Below are 16,115 nucleotides of genomic sequence, written 5' to 3'. Positions count from 1 at the left end.
GGCTGTGTGTCCTGCTGTGCTTTGATTTCCTTCTTCAGTAAGTACAGAAGAGAAGGGTCTGATTTTTAGCTGTTTGGACAAGATAAGCCAAAAGAAGAAGCATCTTTTTGGGATAATAGTGAGTTTTTCAGTGATGAAAGGCAGTATGACTTAGATGGGGTAGTCCAGCAAGGTCTCTGATGCTAGCCAGGGATCCAGGAGAGATTTTGTGAGGCTGTTTCCTGTGGCAGTCATTTCTTGAAGTAGAGTTGGTCCATGAGCTGTGGTTGGGGTGCCTTTAGGAGCATGTGTTTCTTTGGTGTTATGATAAGGTTTGTTGCCATGGAGAGTGGCACTCAAGAAGGGAGAAGAAGGAGGCATTGCTGGTGAGCCTTAACATGGTTTGCTGATAGAAATAATCTCTAGGATTGCAGCGTGTGGTGGCACATGCCTGGTCTACATAGTGAGTTCCAAGCCAGCCAAGGCTACATAGTGAGGCCCTGTCTTTTTAAAAGGGGCAGGGGTGGGGGTGGGGGCTGAGATCATGACTAGCCAGTGCTAGATTACTTGTCAGACAGAAAGAGAAACCGGCATAGTGGGGGTGAGGCACATTTTGCAAACTACTTTTGCATGCTCACTGAGCCTCTCCAACAGACTCAGTGAGATGATTCCTACAGACTTCGAGCAAGGCAAGCAGTGAGACTGGGCTGATTGGCGATGAGAAGGATCCACAAATGGTGTGTGTTCAACCCCAGCAGGTTCTGCACATGCTCACTACAGCCCAAGGAAACCCAGAGGGTGCGGGTGTGAATTTATCTGTCCCATGCTAGCCCAGCTGGAAAATCTTGCCAAGTATTGTCTAGAACTTCCACAGGCTGATCCTCCCAGGCCTCCAGGGTCCAGGGAACAGGAGGAAAAACTGTGAGGAGTGGCCAGCTAGATTCTCTCTGCAAGACTGCCCCACCTCCAGCCTCTCTGGGGACTGGACAGCCTGAACTTTTCACCTTGGGCACAGACACTGGAAGAAAGGCCACAGAGGTGTCTGCCTGGGAGGCACAGGGATAGAGAGCCCTCCTGACCCGTCTGCAATTTGTTCCCTACCATCCCCCCTCCAAAAATGTGGATTGCCCCTTTTACAATTGCCAGATGGCAGCCCCCAGGGGCAACAGGCCTCCCTCCCCCTTGTGGCCGGCTGACCTCCCATAAACAGAACAAAGCCTACTACTGTGGCCACACCTCCCACCCTCCAGGGACCAGTAAAGGATTCTTAGGTTACCAGGGCTGCATCTGAGACAACACCATCCCTGGGCTATTCCAACCCCTGGCATCAGGATAGTGTAACCAGCTTCTTCCATAACCCCCTTGGGAGACCCACAGAGAGTGAAAAAGCCCTGGGCAGACTGACAGCTTGCCTTTTGGGCAAGTGCTCTCAACTTAGTATAGGGAAACCTTGCCTCTGGCAGTGAGGAGCTAACAAGACCTTACTGTCTTGGTCACAGGGAAAAACATGGCCAGATTACAGCTGTAACTGCAGAATCACCCCCATGAGGACATGCAGAGAGAGACGCAGGCAAGTCTGTACATGGGAGGACACAACTGCGCCTGCCACTGCCTGCAGGAGCTGCCCATCCACCCTGAGCCTGGTGCATGGCCACATCACAGCCAACCTCTGTTGCCCAAGGCCAGGCAGGGCAAAGGGCTCTTCACAGGGGCAGATCTCCAGAGATTCTCACTTTTTCCCTTCCTTAGCCTATATTGATTATTTAGGCAGTGTTAAATTTGGTATTGTGGGGGAGGGGGCGTCTATTTTACAGGTTGAGTTTTATTATTTTATTTATGTATTTGTATGTCATGTTTGTGAGGGTGCCTGGAGACAGAAGAAGGTGTTCGGTCCCTTGGAGCTGGAGCTAAGCCGTTGTAAGCAGCCTAGCATGGGTGTTGAGAACTGAACTCTGGAAGAGCAGGAAGTGTTCAGCCTCTCTTATCCCCAGAGGTTATTTCACCATCTCCTTTTCCTCCACTTTTTAAAGCAAGTAAGAAGCCTTGGCTAGCCTGGAACTCACTATGTAGACTAGGTTGGCCTCTCACTCAGACAACACCTATCTCCTAACTACTGGGATTGAAGGCATGTACCACCATGCCTCAAACTCTTGATCTTCAGCTGACAAGCACTGACCCCACTGCTGGCTTTTAGGCTGATTTGCTCTGTCCCTACAGAAACCTTTGTCCTTTTAAGCCCCCCGTCCATCCCCTCGTGTCCGGGAGTTTTGGGGACACCAACTGTTCCCTTCCCTGATAACCAGGCCAATTACTGAAGGACATGGAAGTTTCAAGAAACATTCGTGCTGATGGCTCAGGAGGCCAACACCCTGGGGAGGACTGGTAATGTTCCCGGAGAGGGGTTTTTAAGACACACCTGGTCCACAGGACAACTGGGAGGGCAGAGTGTGTTTGCTGTGACCCTTCTCTAGGGGAGAGGACTTGCCCCCTGCATGCCTCCCCCGCTTGCAGGTACAGGGCAGCCAAACTCTGGAAAGAGGTTGGGGCACTGTGTGCCCCTGGCCACTGCTTTCTTCAGGCCTTCACCCTGTAAAAAGAGTCCAGTTCAAAAGGTCACTGCCCTGATTTTTATTGTGTCTTTCAAGTTCTCACGACCCTTTGCCCTCTGCACAGACCATGGGGAATGGACCTTTGACAGGGCCCAGTCTTCAGGGGTTAAAAATCCCCTGAATGGTCTGAATCTGAAGTCACCAAGGTTAAGTGTTTCAGTAGCCTAGAAATGATGCTAAAAATCAAGCAAACTAGCTAGTGAAATGGTGCAGTGGGTAAAGGTGCTTATGGCTAAGGCTGATGACTGGAGTTTAGTCACTGGCCTTTATTTGGTAAAAAGGGAAAGTTGACTTCAGTGTGTGTATGTTTAAAAAAGTAGAGCAAACTTGGGGTACTAACAAGTACCTGTTAGTGGTAGTAAAAATAATTAAATAGCCAGGACAGCACCTGAAAACGGAGACATTTGTTAGTACCACCAGTTCAAAGGCTAGCCAGCAGAGGCAGAGGCTTCCTTCTAAGACAGAACATCAAAATGTAAAAGTGAGTAGTCCTCAGTCGTAGTGGGGCTGCCTTTGCTCCTAGTGCCTGGTGGACATGGCTGTTCCTAGAACAGCTGTGTCTCCATCTCCTCTGCACTGCACAAACTGTCTGTGACTTCTGTAATGAAGAGTGAGCTGGTTCATATTTTTGTCCCAAGCTTCTTAAGTACTGTCTCACAAATATCGCCTTTAAGGGAAATGCCTGTTTTATCACGACCAGAGCCTTTTCCTGTTGTTATTCTAGCATCTTGACTTGTCAGTATTATGTCTGGGTCTTTTTTGTGCCTCTTCCTGCCCTGAGAGGCTCCCTGGGGTCTGTTAAATGTTGAGGGCACTCTTTTTCCAAGTCTTAAATCAGGGAAACTGCCTTAGTGGTAGTAAAAATAATCAAATAGACAGGAGAACACCTGAAAACACAGACATTTGTTAGGTTGCCACCAATTCAAAGTGCTAATGTCATGGGGGCAGTCTTCCTGAGGTGACCCCTGAAACCATTTGGCCCATTGTCCTGGTGACAGATGAAGAAGGGGTCTTCAGCTGGCTGCAGGGATGTGCTGGAGTGTCTGGCTTCAGCTCTGCCCATTACTTTTAGCAGCAGGAGCTGGCTGGGGCCTCTGGCTAAGACCCTGCCCACTTTCCCCAGTTCAGTGGATTGCTATGAGAAAACACACACACACACACACACACACACACACACACACACACACACACACACACACACACACACGTTTTCTGTGATCTCTGCCCTGTTTGCTCTAGTTTTTTAGTGGGTGGGACTCATAACCTCATAGGCAGTGGATCACTTCCAAAGACCTGGGAACCTCAGTGCTGGACATGGGAAGGCTTGCTCAGTCAGGGAAAGCAGGAAAAGGCCAGTGTGGCTCTTTGCTTATTCTTTCACCTGCCTGGAGAGGGAAAGTCCAAGTCCTGCATCTGTTGATGGGTATAAGTTGTTGGTAACCTCTGGGTATAAGTTGTTGGTAACCTCTGATAAATGGTCCTGCCCTAAACCAGGGCAGGAGAAGAGATGAGTCCCTAAGCTGAGTCGAGGCTGGTGGGCAATAGACGTGTTTTAAGAACTGATAAGTTCTCTGTGAGGATGTGATTCTAGAGATGGTCCATGACCTTTTCTTGGCTTTTTATAGGCACTTCCACTGGATTGAGAGGGGGTTGTGGACTTGTAGCAACTTTTCTATCAAGAGCCTGAGGAGTTCCACTTGTAGAAGATTTCAAGGATCACCATGCTGCTGCCTGACCCCTAGGAAGGGAAGGGCTAGCATTTTGCAGTGTGGCAGCTTTGGGACATGATTTCTGGTGTAGTGGTCTCACATGTCAGGGTCATGGCCACAGTGAGCACCTCTGCACATTAATTAGTGAGTCCAGTTAGCCCTCCACTCATGCCCAGCCTGTATAGGTAGGGTGACCTCTGTACCTAAAGAATGCTGGAGACTGATAGATTAACCCAAGGCCATGCTTATATAAGCACACATTTTACCATGGAGCTGTACCGCAAAGAAAAACAACAGTTTCTGTTCTCCTTCTCTTCCCCTCTACCATTTTCCTGCCCTGGTTCATGCTCCCCCCGCCCAGGTTTCCAATAGCCCAAGCTGGCCTAGAACTCAATCAGTCTATAACTGAGGATAGCCTTGTACTTCTAACCCTCCTGCCTCTGTCTCTTCATTATTAGCATAGCAGTTATGAACCACCGTGCTCAGCTGTTTGCCAAGTCTTAACATTTTTGTGGTGAGGCTTGATTTGGTCTATGAGTTCTATTTTAATCTTTGCCTATTTCCCTTATTGAAGATTTTTATTGAGTAAATAAAAACACATAAAGGTCTTTGTGAGTTTTTAACCCTTTCTAGTCTTGGAGGTACTGTTGACACAAAGCCACGTGAATTTGACGACCCCTACCAGGATCTTGTAGGTAACTGAGAAAGGGATGGTCACAAGGTCCACTCACTGGATAGTAGTAGCTGCTTTTGTTTTTCATGCTGAGCCTTCCTCTGCTGGATCCTGGCCCGTTTTTTGTTGTGAAAAGAGTACTATTAAAGCTTTCTGGGAAAGGAGGAGATAGTTCTGGTTAGGGAAGCTGCTTTGCCAGTGGGGACCATGGTGGCTCATGCCTGTGTCCCACCATAGACTCTGTGCTTCTCTTGTGCTCATGGTGTGTCCCAAGGTGCTGCCAGACCCTGTACTATGACTGAGCAGTTTTCTGACTCCATTGGCTTCCTTGTCAGGTATTGGGAGACCAGTTGTATGTGGACTTGGAAGTTGGGTCCTGTCTCTGCATGCTTGTGATTTGTCAGGTGCCAACGCCCCTTACTACTCTGAGGGCCAGTGTCTCAGATCGTAGCCAGGCATGTGGCCGGTCCTCCTGGAGCCATCTTGTGTTCATTCCTGTCACAATTGGCGATCTTGGTGATGACTGGTTATGGACCTTCCTCTAGCATAATGGTTCTCAACCTGTGGGTTGTGACCCCGCTGGGGGTTAAATGACCCTTTCACAGGGGTCACCTAAGACCATTGGAAAACACAGATATTTACATTATGATTCATAACTAGCAACATTACAGCTATGAAGAAGCAACAAAAATAATTTTATGGTTGGTCCTCACCACAACATGAGGAACTGTATTAAAAGGTCAAAGTATTAAGAAGGTTGAGAACCACTGCTCAACCTAGCATTATAGAAGTGAGATTCCAGGTTGGGCTCCAAAGGCTGATGGGTCATTGTGCCAGCTGGTCTCATAATGGTCTGTTTGTGGAACTTGAAGGGGCCTCAGGATTGCCATGGCCCCACTGCTGAACCCCAGGAGAACAGTGGCAGTGATAGAGGGTACTAGAGTGAGAAGCTATGAGGATACTCTCAGAAATGAGGGAAGCCAGCTCAGTTCCTTGCTCACCTATCTAATCACTACCTGTGAGTGGTGTGTGATGACACATGTCCCATTCCTGGCTCTTAGCAGAGGAGATAGGTTCTTTGTGAGGCAAGCACAGCACCCTAGTTGTCTGGGGTTTTGGCTGTCATTTGCTTTCTGCAACAATCTTCCCAGGTAACTGCTTAGTCTTTGTGTGTCATCCTGCTTGGGTCATGACAGGGAGGCTGGGCCTGTTGTGAGCCCTGTCCCCTCCTCTATAATGGGACTGCTGCCCTGTGAGAAGGGCCTTGAGAGACTATGCCTAACTTGGGGAATGATGGCATGTTCTGGCTTCTGGTCTATTTTGAAAAGACTTTGAACCCCCTGAAGATTCAGAAAAGTGGCCTGGGGCAGATGGCCTGTGCATTTATCTTGATGCCCCAGACAAGTTGTGTAGTTTGCTTCTTTGAGTGTGATGCAGTCCTGTGCAGCAATTACAAGGTCAGACTTATGTCTCTCTTCCTGGGTATCTTGGCTGTGCCCCTTGTCTGAGACCCCGGGCTGGTGTAAAAGAGAAAGCTTTATTTGGTTTGTCCACTGGTCTTGAAATGGCCTCATTTCCAGGCTTGGCTCCATCTGTGGGAGGGTCTTCCACAGATCCCTTCCCAGGCTCTCAACCATCTTCCATATAGGAATTTTACAAGCCCAGGAGCCTGCAGAGAAATTGGGGCTGAGCCTAGGGGAACTCCTTGGGTCTCTTGTTGTTTTATTTTATTTTTTTCCCTTAGTGCTATAAGCATGCGCTGTTTCCTTTTGCTCTTTCTAGCTGTGCTCCCCCACACCTTTCCTGTGCAGAGGGAGGTGCTGGGCTGTGAAGTCTCAGCTCCACTGAAGCCCTCTGCTGAGCTAGGGCAAACTCTGCTCATAGTCTGACAGGTACATCTTCTGTCCAGTTTACTGAGGAAGGAATTACTCTGTACAACCAGTCCTACGGGCAACCCCAGAAAGCATCCCCACTTTCAGAGATTCATTAGTCAAAGGCTATTTCTGAAATGTAAGCTTTTATCTCCAAAAGAAGGGCTAAGGACCAAGTACTGAAGACAGCAGGGCTATCCTAGGCAACCTGATCGGTCTAAGAACTGTGAACCTATAGCTACTGCTCTCCTGGGTCCACAAAACCCTGTTTCTGAATCCTGGGGTGGATCTCTGTACTTCGAAGGTCTTCCTGGACCCTACAAAAACGAGTGTCTGAAGCTTTTAGTTTATAAATAGAAAATTGAGGTGCTCATGGGCATGCCCTTACCTGGACTGGTCCACTTGTCCTACTGAGAAGGGCTTGGTGAGGTCTCACCTGCTAGAGCACTTGAGTGTGGCTGCCCTCCAAAGCTAGCTAGTTCCTTTCCTTAAGAGATGGGTCAGTGGGCAAGAGCAGTTGTTGCTCTTGCAGAAGACCTGGATTTAGTTCCCAGCACCACATGATGGCTTATCCATAACTCCAGTTCCAGGAGATCCAGTGCCCTCTTCTGGCCTCTGAGAGCACTGCATGCATGTGGTATGCATATGTACATGTAGGCAAAACACTCAACACAAGAAAATAAGTCTAAAAACATTTTAAAAATCATTTATTTATTGCGTGGAGGAGCAGAGGTCAAAGGACAGCCTGTGGGAGTCAGTTCCCTATCATGTGGGTTCTTGCCAGCAAGTGCCCACTAACCCATCTAATGAGCCTACCTTTTGTAAGTTTTAACAGCTTTTGAGCTGGGGTTATAGCTCAGTGGTAGAGTGCTTGCCTAGCATGCTTGAGGACTTCAGTTGTATGTGTCCCTGCTCTCACCTGCAAGATGTGAGCTGCTGCTTTGTGTAGCTGATGTCTTGATGGTTGAGCTTTCCCTGGAAGCCTTCCTTTTGGTTCTTGAGTTCCAGAAACCTCTGATATATTTGCATGAGTCTCTCAGCTGAAAGCTGCTTCCTACAAGGACTGGGTGTGTTGAGAGAATTGCTGTCACAGGATTGAATGTTTTTCAAAAAAAAGACTACTAAGTAAATCTAAATTTGAACTGTTTGGGACTTGGGAATTGCCTTTTGCTCTCTGTCAACACTGTCAGGTATTCTGTGCCTCCAAGATGGTTTATAGGAAGGGGTGATTCTGCTGTACCTGGTAGCATCATATCTACTCAAGCACAGTGTACTTGTGTGGCTTTCATGAGCTGGGTGCTTGCTTGTTTCTCACTGGGGTTAATACAGTCTGGGAAGGTTCTTTGGGTGGGACTGGTGGCAGTTTTGTCATCAGGATCTCGGGCAAGTCCTGAGGTGGTCACTCCAGCTGTCTCATTGTCCAGGCTGGAAGAGGTCTTTACTGCTGAGGGTGAGTCACATGGCTGTCTGTGTTGTGAGGGAAGTAATTGGGCATCCCTAATGTGAGCTAGGATGTGCTGCTGGGTCAGTTGTGCCTTCTGTGCTGGGGTGGGGTTCAGCATGGAAGTAGACCTTAGGGACAGACTAGTGGCCTTTGTGGGATCTTAGATCAAATCTGCAGTTCGAGACCCACTGAAGGTGATTTCTTCTAAGGAAATCTGTCCTTATTAGTGGACAGAAAAGCATCCTGCATCTATCTGTCTCTCTTGAGCAGATGACAAATTCTTCTCTTAGTAGTGGGCCTGTCTGAGGTGGTAGAGGTCTCAGTGTCCTTGCTGTAGTGCATGCTGGATTCCTTTGAAACATTGGAAGGAAACTGAACTAAGGGAGGTCCTGGGTCAGGGCCTCAGATAAACTTGAGGTATCCTACATTGTCCAGACGGTCAATCTGTCATTTGCCATCTTGGAGAAGACCCCTAAGAGTTCTGAGCCTTCAGAGGAGTGGCCTTTACCATGGCTATACTGCTGGGTCCCTTGGAACAGCATCCAGGTCTGTTGGCATCTACTTCTCTCACCTGTGTGTCCAGGGGCATCGCATGCAGATTGCATGCCTGTGACCTACACTGATGTTGGAGTGAGAACTTAAGATGCTCCTCTTCAGCTGGATTTGTCGTGGAGATTTATAGGTGTGTGCCAGTCATGGTCAGTACACAAGAAGGCATTTCCAGGCCTTTTTTTTTTTTTTTTTTTTTTTTTGAGGGGAGAGTACAGGAGGCAGGGGTTAGGTATTTATTGGATTCTCCAGGGCTGCTGTGGAAGAAAATAAGATAAAAGCAAAAATTAATGAAAACAATTAATAAGTCATGTCTCCCCCACCCCCCTTTTCAGTATTAGGGAATTGATTCTATCATCTCAAATGTGCTGGACAAGCACTCTACTACTGAGCTGTACCCTCAGCCATGTTTTACTTTTTATTTTGTGACGAGGTCTCAGTAAGTTGCCCAGGCTGGTGTTGAACTGTCTCTGCAGTCCAGAAGATCTTGAATTTGTAACCCTCCTGGCTCAGTCTCTTAATAGCCAAGATCAAAGACTTGATAAAGCAGAACTGGTTCTTTAATTACTACTAAGCCTAGGAGCATGGCTCAGTGGTACAGTGTAGATATACAAGACCTTGGTTCAATCCCCAGCACCTCAAAAGTAATTTTAAAAAAGAAGACTGGTGAGGAAGATCTTGTTAGGAGCCTGTGAGCACCCAGAGAAGAGCCTTGTAGGCTGGAAGCAGTCCTTCCAGCCTCCAGTTCACAGCTGCCCAGTGCCTCCAGTTCTGTTCCTTGGCACCTCTGGGAGAGCACATCTAATGTCACCTGTGTATGTGGCTATGATAGTTAATGCCCTCAACCTAACAGTATCATGCCTGTGAGGGACTGTGTAGACAGATTAGTTCAAGGCATGCCTGTGAAAGATTAAGCCGGGCAGTGGCGGCACACACCTTTAATCCAGCACTCAGAGGCAAAGGCAGGTGGGTATCTGTGAATTCGGGGCTAGCCTGGTCTAGAGTGAGTTCCAGGATGGCCAGGACTATATAGAGAAACTGATTCAAAAACAACAACAAAAAGCAAAACAAAAGATGATCTGTCCAAGGTAAACTGAAGTAGGACAAATCACCCTAACTGAGTTGGCTCACCTTGACTGTGGGCGGCACCATCCCATAGGCTGAGGCCCTGGACTGGATAAAAAGGAGAAAGTAAGCTGAGCCACCAGCATTAGTCAGTTTCTTGACTCTGGATGCAGAGTCCACCATGCCTTCCTTCCCTGCCATACCTCAGCTGTGAGCCAGAATAAACCCTTTCTCCCTTAAGTGGTTTTGTTATCACAGCAGCAAGGACATTTTCTTTTCCTTTTTTTTTTTTGAGCTGAGGATTGAACCCAGGGCCTTGCGCTTGCTAGGCAAGCGCTCTACCACTGAGCTAAATCCCCAACCCAGGAAATTTTCTAATACAGTGGCCAATCTCTTGATGCATATTTCTGTTAGCAGGAGTCATTGAGTGGAAGTCCTAGGCTCATTCATTTTGAGCCAGGACCACCCCTACCTATTAGCCTTCCAGCAAATGCTCCCCACTCCCGTGAAAGTTGAGCTAATTCTCAGTTCATAATATGGAAGTGGGGGGGGCAAATATGGAGCATTGCCTCTAGCTTTGCTGAACCTCTGACCTGCCCTCCAGATAAGCATAGTGTGGAGTCAAGTGTCTTGCCTGCTGAACCCACTCCCTATCCACTCCTGACTCCAGGTGAGTACTAGGGGAAGATATGTTAGAGGGAAGCAAGCAGCTTGATCGGAGAACACCACAGTAAACTACACAGGGAGCTGGGTGACTTGGAAAGAGCAGAACTTTATTTCTACTACTGTTGGAGGTGACAGACTCCACGATCAAGGCAAAGGCTCACATCTCATAGGGGCTGACCATGGGAATCCTCATGGTCAAGGTTCTCATTTACTGAGGTTGCCAGTTGCCTTAACCTGACTCCTGTTCCCTGGACCAGGCCCTTTTGCTTAAGGCTAGCCTGGGGACAAATGTGACCTCCTGTCCCCAACACTGAGTAGTACTTTGCCTGATATTTGCCAGGTCCCTGATCTCCATTCTTAAACAAAGCCTGGGAACCCATCCAAGGATGAGAAGGGCTTTTTTTCTAAATACATAGTGTGGAAGTGTGGTGGTCAGTGGCTCTCTGCTCAGCCAGTCCGTGCCCTGGTTTCTGTCCCCACCACAAGCTCTTTATAGGCAAGATGTACCTGATCTTTGGGGAATGAGTAGCCAATGACTATCCCAACAGGTGTCCCTGCTCTGTATCCTGGAGGGACCAGGACCACACCTCTGCACTGACTGCGGTGATCATTCTTTGGAAACCTGTGGCCTCTATTGTGCCTAGAGGAGAGATTTCTCCAGCCTTTCTATCTCCAAGGTTCTTTATTTGTTTTTTATTTTTGTTTTTTTAAGATAGGGTTTCTCTGTGTAACAGCTCTAGCTGTCCTGGAACTCAGTTTACAGAGATCACCTTGTATCCATGATGCATGTCCCTTCTGTCTGTTCTCTGGCTATCTCATCCTCCCTCGCCCCTACTTCCTTCCCAGACCAACTCTGCAAGGCCCGCCCATGTGGCTGCCCGACTTCCCTTCCAGGGCTTGATGATCCTCTCCTTAATTCTTAGTTTTTCTCCCTTTGGATCACCAAGAATGCAGGGGAATTAGTGGGAGGGGATACAGGAAGTGTCTTCTTTCCTATGATTCCACTCCAGCTTTGGGGGAGGGGCAAGCAAAAGGGGGCAGGAAAGGGGAGACATGAAGGTGGCCAGGGTACTTGGTCAGGCAGTTTTTCCTCTCACACCAGGCATAAGACAGCTTAGCTACCCAGATTCTTTCACTTAATTTTGGGCCCTTGCCAATGCCCTGTGAGGAGGGGGAATTGGGAACCTGTAATGGGGTGGTCCTTGTTGGCATGCAAGCCTTCTGAGCAAGACTGTTGTGAATGTTTTATAGTAGTTTATTTAGAGCAGATTAAATCTTGGCCTTACACCAGTAATGCTCTCAGCCATTCAAGAGTAATAGTAACTTTTGAACCAAATTCACCCCTAAAAGACCTCCAGGGAGCTGACCCTGGCCCCTTCTAGATATCAGGAGGCCTAGCCTAGCACTCTTGGCCTCTGCTCTTTCTTACTGGCTCTAGCATTTTGAGGGTGCTGTTTACCCACTTATGGGAGGTCAGAACTTCTTCTAGAATTGCTCAACTCAATGTGTGTGTTGAGTGAGTGTATGCAAGCACATGCGTGCATATAAACCCTTTGAAGTAAAAATCTGAGGACAGGCTGGCCACCGAGGCCTTAATTAAGTGGCTAGCACAGAGTAGAGTTAGGAATGATACAGACCTGGTAAAGTTGTTGCTGTTCATTACTGAGTTTCCAACAGGATAGAAGAGAGTGGCTGGAATCAGTAGCTAGGCTGAACCAAGGAATAGTTTCTAGGGGTCCCTAGTTGCCCAGCATGTGCTTTGTATACCAGCGTCTTTGGAGAAGCCCTCACCTGTGGCCATGATGCTGACGTACAAACCTTGCAGAGTCACTCACACTCTCAGCCACTTTTGTCCCTGAGAAACTCGGGGCTTGAGGTCCCAGATGGCCAGTTCACTGTGTTAGTGTTACTCTGGAAAAACTAGGCCCTGGGCTAACAGACCAGTCTAGAGCCCTGAGGAAGGCAAGTCTCTGGGTCAGGGTTCTGAGAAACCATATACCCATAAGATCTGATGCTGCTCTCTAGGTCATTGGCTTTGGAGGCCACAGGTAGAAATGTGTATTCTGGAATCCTCTACTACTCTCTCCTTTGGCCTACCCCAAGAGGGGTGTTAACTTAGAAGCTCACACTGGAGGACTGGGTTGCTTTGGAAGGCGTGTGTATCTGCCAGAACTACTTTCCCAGCTTACTTAGAGACTCCATTGTTATGGAATGCCTGGTGACCTTGAGTTCCTGTGCTCGGATATGCTTTTAGTGCATTCTAGGAGCTCCTGGGTTTGTGTCTCCATCTTCATGACATTATGGCTCTAGGTGCTATGAATGGTAGTCCTACCCAGTGTGCTGGGGTGCTACCCAGTGTGTGGTTGAGGGGCTGGAGAGATTGCTCAGTGGTTAAGAGCACTGACTGCTCTTCTGGAGTACCCATGTGGTAGCTAACAGCTATCTATAACTCCAGTCTAAGGTGATCCAACACCGCCTTCTGGCCTCCATAGGCACTGCATGCACATGGTTCACAGACACAATGCAGGCAAAACACCCATGCATGTTAATTAGAAAAAAAAGTTGAACAGCTGCCACAACAGCTCTGAGCTGCCTGTAGTTCTGGAGGGACACCCACCCTGTATTGTGTCTGTTTCTATGGAGAGAAAACAACATGGGCGGCGGTTGGGGTGGGAAGGAGGAGGCTAAGGGAGCAAAGCAGACTGCTGGTTGAGGGTGGTACTGGCTGTTCCTCCTCTTCCTGGTGAGGCAGGGAAAGACTCCAGACTAGATGCCATGTGGGTAGCTGCTGTGCCCACGCCATTTCCTCCTATGTCCCCTTACACAAGAATAGGGGCTTGGGTCTGTGTGCTTTCTACTCCCATCTTAGGACAGCAGCTCCTTCAAAAGTAGGATGCTGGTAGCCTTGGGTTCCATATATGCAGGTCCAGACACGCAGCCTCACTAGCCTGACTGTGGATTCATAGGGGACTCTGGAAGGCTACCCTCCTCTTTGGGCCTAGGTGGCCTGTGACAGTAGTTTCATGCTTTTCTTGTGTTTTGACAGAAACTTAAGGCTTTGTTTCTCTTTGTCAGGTAAAGATTGTCTGAAAGAAATTTGTCCACATTGAGTGAGGCAGATGCTGGCATACATGAATCCTATGTAGGCTCACTCATTGTCCCCCTTGACCTAATGCAACTTGGGAAAAGTGGGTGGACACAGCTGTCTGCTTTGGACTGACCATGAGGTGCTCCTTCATATCCTTGGCCTTCTTCAGACAGAAAGGGAACAAATAGCAGAGGAAGCACTTGGCCACAGGCCCATACTGAGGCCCTGGTGAAGGATCAGTACCCATAATGATTCTAATGACTTGTCTCCTAGGCATCAGTATAGAAAGACTTGGGCCATATTGACAAGTCAAACTGTGCGTGTATGTGTGTGTGTAAGTAAGTAAGTAAGTAATTTAATTTGCAGAAGAGAGGGCCCCCTTGTACCCTTAAATAAAATCTTCTCTGATATTGGGCATATTGGGTGGGTGTCCTTGAGCCCAGCAGGCATGCTGAGGGCTGGTGTGGAGCTGTGCATTGAGGGCAGTTTGCTTAACCCAGGCACTACATCCTTCTGCCCAGTGAGTTTCCGTCTCTTAACCTCAGCTGGCTTCTTGACGTGCATGTGGAAGGTGTTAACAAACAGGCTTGAGACTTTTCCTTGGACAGATTTTTTGGTAATAGACTAGAAATTTGTTTCCAAGTTCCCATAGTGAGTGATGGTGAGTCCAGTCTTTGGGCCAAGGCCTCTCTTGTGGTGTCTCCCAGGAGCTCTGGGCTCAGTGGTGCTGCTTGGTGTGGTGCAGACAAGCACATTTTGGATGGCTTTAGTTTGAGAGAAATTCTGAACAAGGACTTTAGAAGGCCTTTTGTTCATTAAGGCCTCTGCCTGATGAGTTACTGGTAAGACGGTAGAGCCTAATCCATGCTGTACAGGTGCCTCCTTCTGTATGGGATTAGGTACCACGATATGGCTGAGTTAGAGACCTTGTGTCTCCTAGCCGGTCACAGTGGTATCTAGTTACCAGAGAATGATAGGAGTGTAAGTTTTGTCATCTTGTATGGAGGAGTGTGAGGTGCAGGTGTCAGAACAGTTAGTTCATCATGGAGCCACTAGAGTTGCACAATTCATATTTTGTACCTTGAACATATGTAATTATTTTGTTCTTGCTACAACGTGGAAACACTTTGGAAAACTAACTCCATTTTTTTTTTCTTCATTTGTTGACCTTTACATTAGCACACTTCACTCTGGCTCACTGATGGAGTGAGGAGGAACTGGGTGGGAGTCTGTCTGTCTTATGTCCTAGTGTGGTTTATAGCTCAGTTGCTGAGTGAATCTGGAAAGTCACTTGGTAGGGATGCTGTGGACCTTCAAGCTTTGGATATCAATCTTACAGTCTTTCTGAAGAAGCTTGGCCTTGAGGATGTTGAAAAGGATTCACCCCAATCCACTCTGGGTCTTGCTGGGCTCCCATATGGCAGGCAGTATGAGTATGTGTAATGGCTATTCTAGAGTTGAGCCCATTTGTGAGGTGCCTGTCCCTGACATATATTTTACCTTTGAACTAAAAGTAATTGTAGAGGTCCTATTTTCTTCCCAGACCAGGGACCTTGCTTGTATGTGCCTGGGTCAGGGTGTTAGGACAGTCCCCTGTCCTCATCTGCCTTTGGAGGTACTGTAGATGCCCAGGGCCATGGTGAATGGTGCTCACTTAGGGGCACAGGGTTCCTTGCATGGCTGTGTAGGTTCCAGCCCTACCGTGCTCCCCCTGTCCATGCAGAGAGACACAAGACCACATGGGAGTGTTTTTATTTAGTCTTTGAAGGCAGGAAGGTGTTGGCTTTGGACAGAAAATGTGGCCAATGTGTTTTTTCTGGGCAAGAAAAATTCCAATTTAGAGGGAAATGGAAATCTCCAAGCATTTCACTCTGGGGTGGAGCATCATCATCAATGGGTAGAGCCTTCCTACATGGTGCTGGGCTCTGGGCAAGGGTCTACCTTATCTGGCTCTGCCTTGTCAAAGGTCTGGGTCTGGCCCATACAGAAATCTTTCTGGCTGACGTTTCCTGCCGGAGCTGTTTTCTTTTCCACAGGAGCATCTTACCAGTGAGACTGGCTTGTGAGACAGTAGACCTTGCCAGGGCTTCTCATCATGCGTGCGCGCACACACACACATAATCTATCTATCTAATCTTATCCCATCTAATCTAATCTATGTATCTATATCTCATACACTGTCTATAAAGCTATCTATCAAGCTATGTAGTGAGACCCTGCCTCAAATCCTTCTCCCTGAAAAAAAGTTATAAAAAGGAAAAATGAGCAGTAGTGCTGGGCAAGTGTAGGGACAGAGTAGAGTGCTTGCCTTATTGTGTGTGAGGCCTTAGATTTAATCCCCAGCTCCACAAAAATATCCTCTCCTGCTTTACCCTCCCTGGCACTAAGATTACTGCACCATCATGTGTGACTAAATGCTGTAGAGGTTCAAATTTAATTTTATGTTTCTTTTTCTTTCTTTC

At 47.8% G+C, this 16,115-nt stretch overlaps 1 protein-coding gene across 2 annotated transcripts in view; it reads left to right on the top strand.

Moving 5' to 3' along the window:
- Ski (SKI proto-oncogene) overlaps positions 1-16,115 on the top strand; it is a 74,427-nt gene that overhangs the window by 34,762 nt on the left and 23,550 nt on the right. The gene's annotated exons all lie outside the window — the stretch shown is intronic.

The sequence above is a fragment of the Onychomys torridus genome, chromosome 2 (genome assembly GCF_903995425.1).
Source record: "Onychomys torridus chromosome 2, mOncTor1.1, whole genome shotgun sequence".
Taxonomy (NCBI): Eukaryota; Metazoa; Chordata; class Mammalia; order Rodentia; family Cricetidae; genus Onychomys; species Onychomys torridus.
Note: the sequence above shows the minus strand (reverse complement) of the source record. Positions and strands in the feature narration are given on the sequence as shown.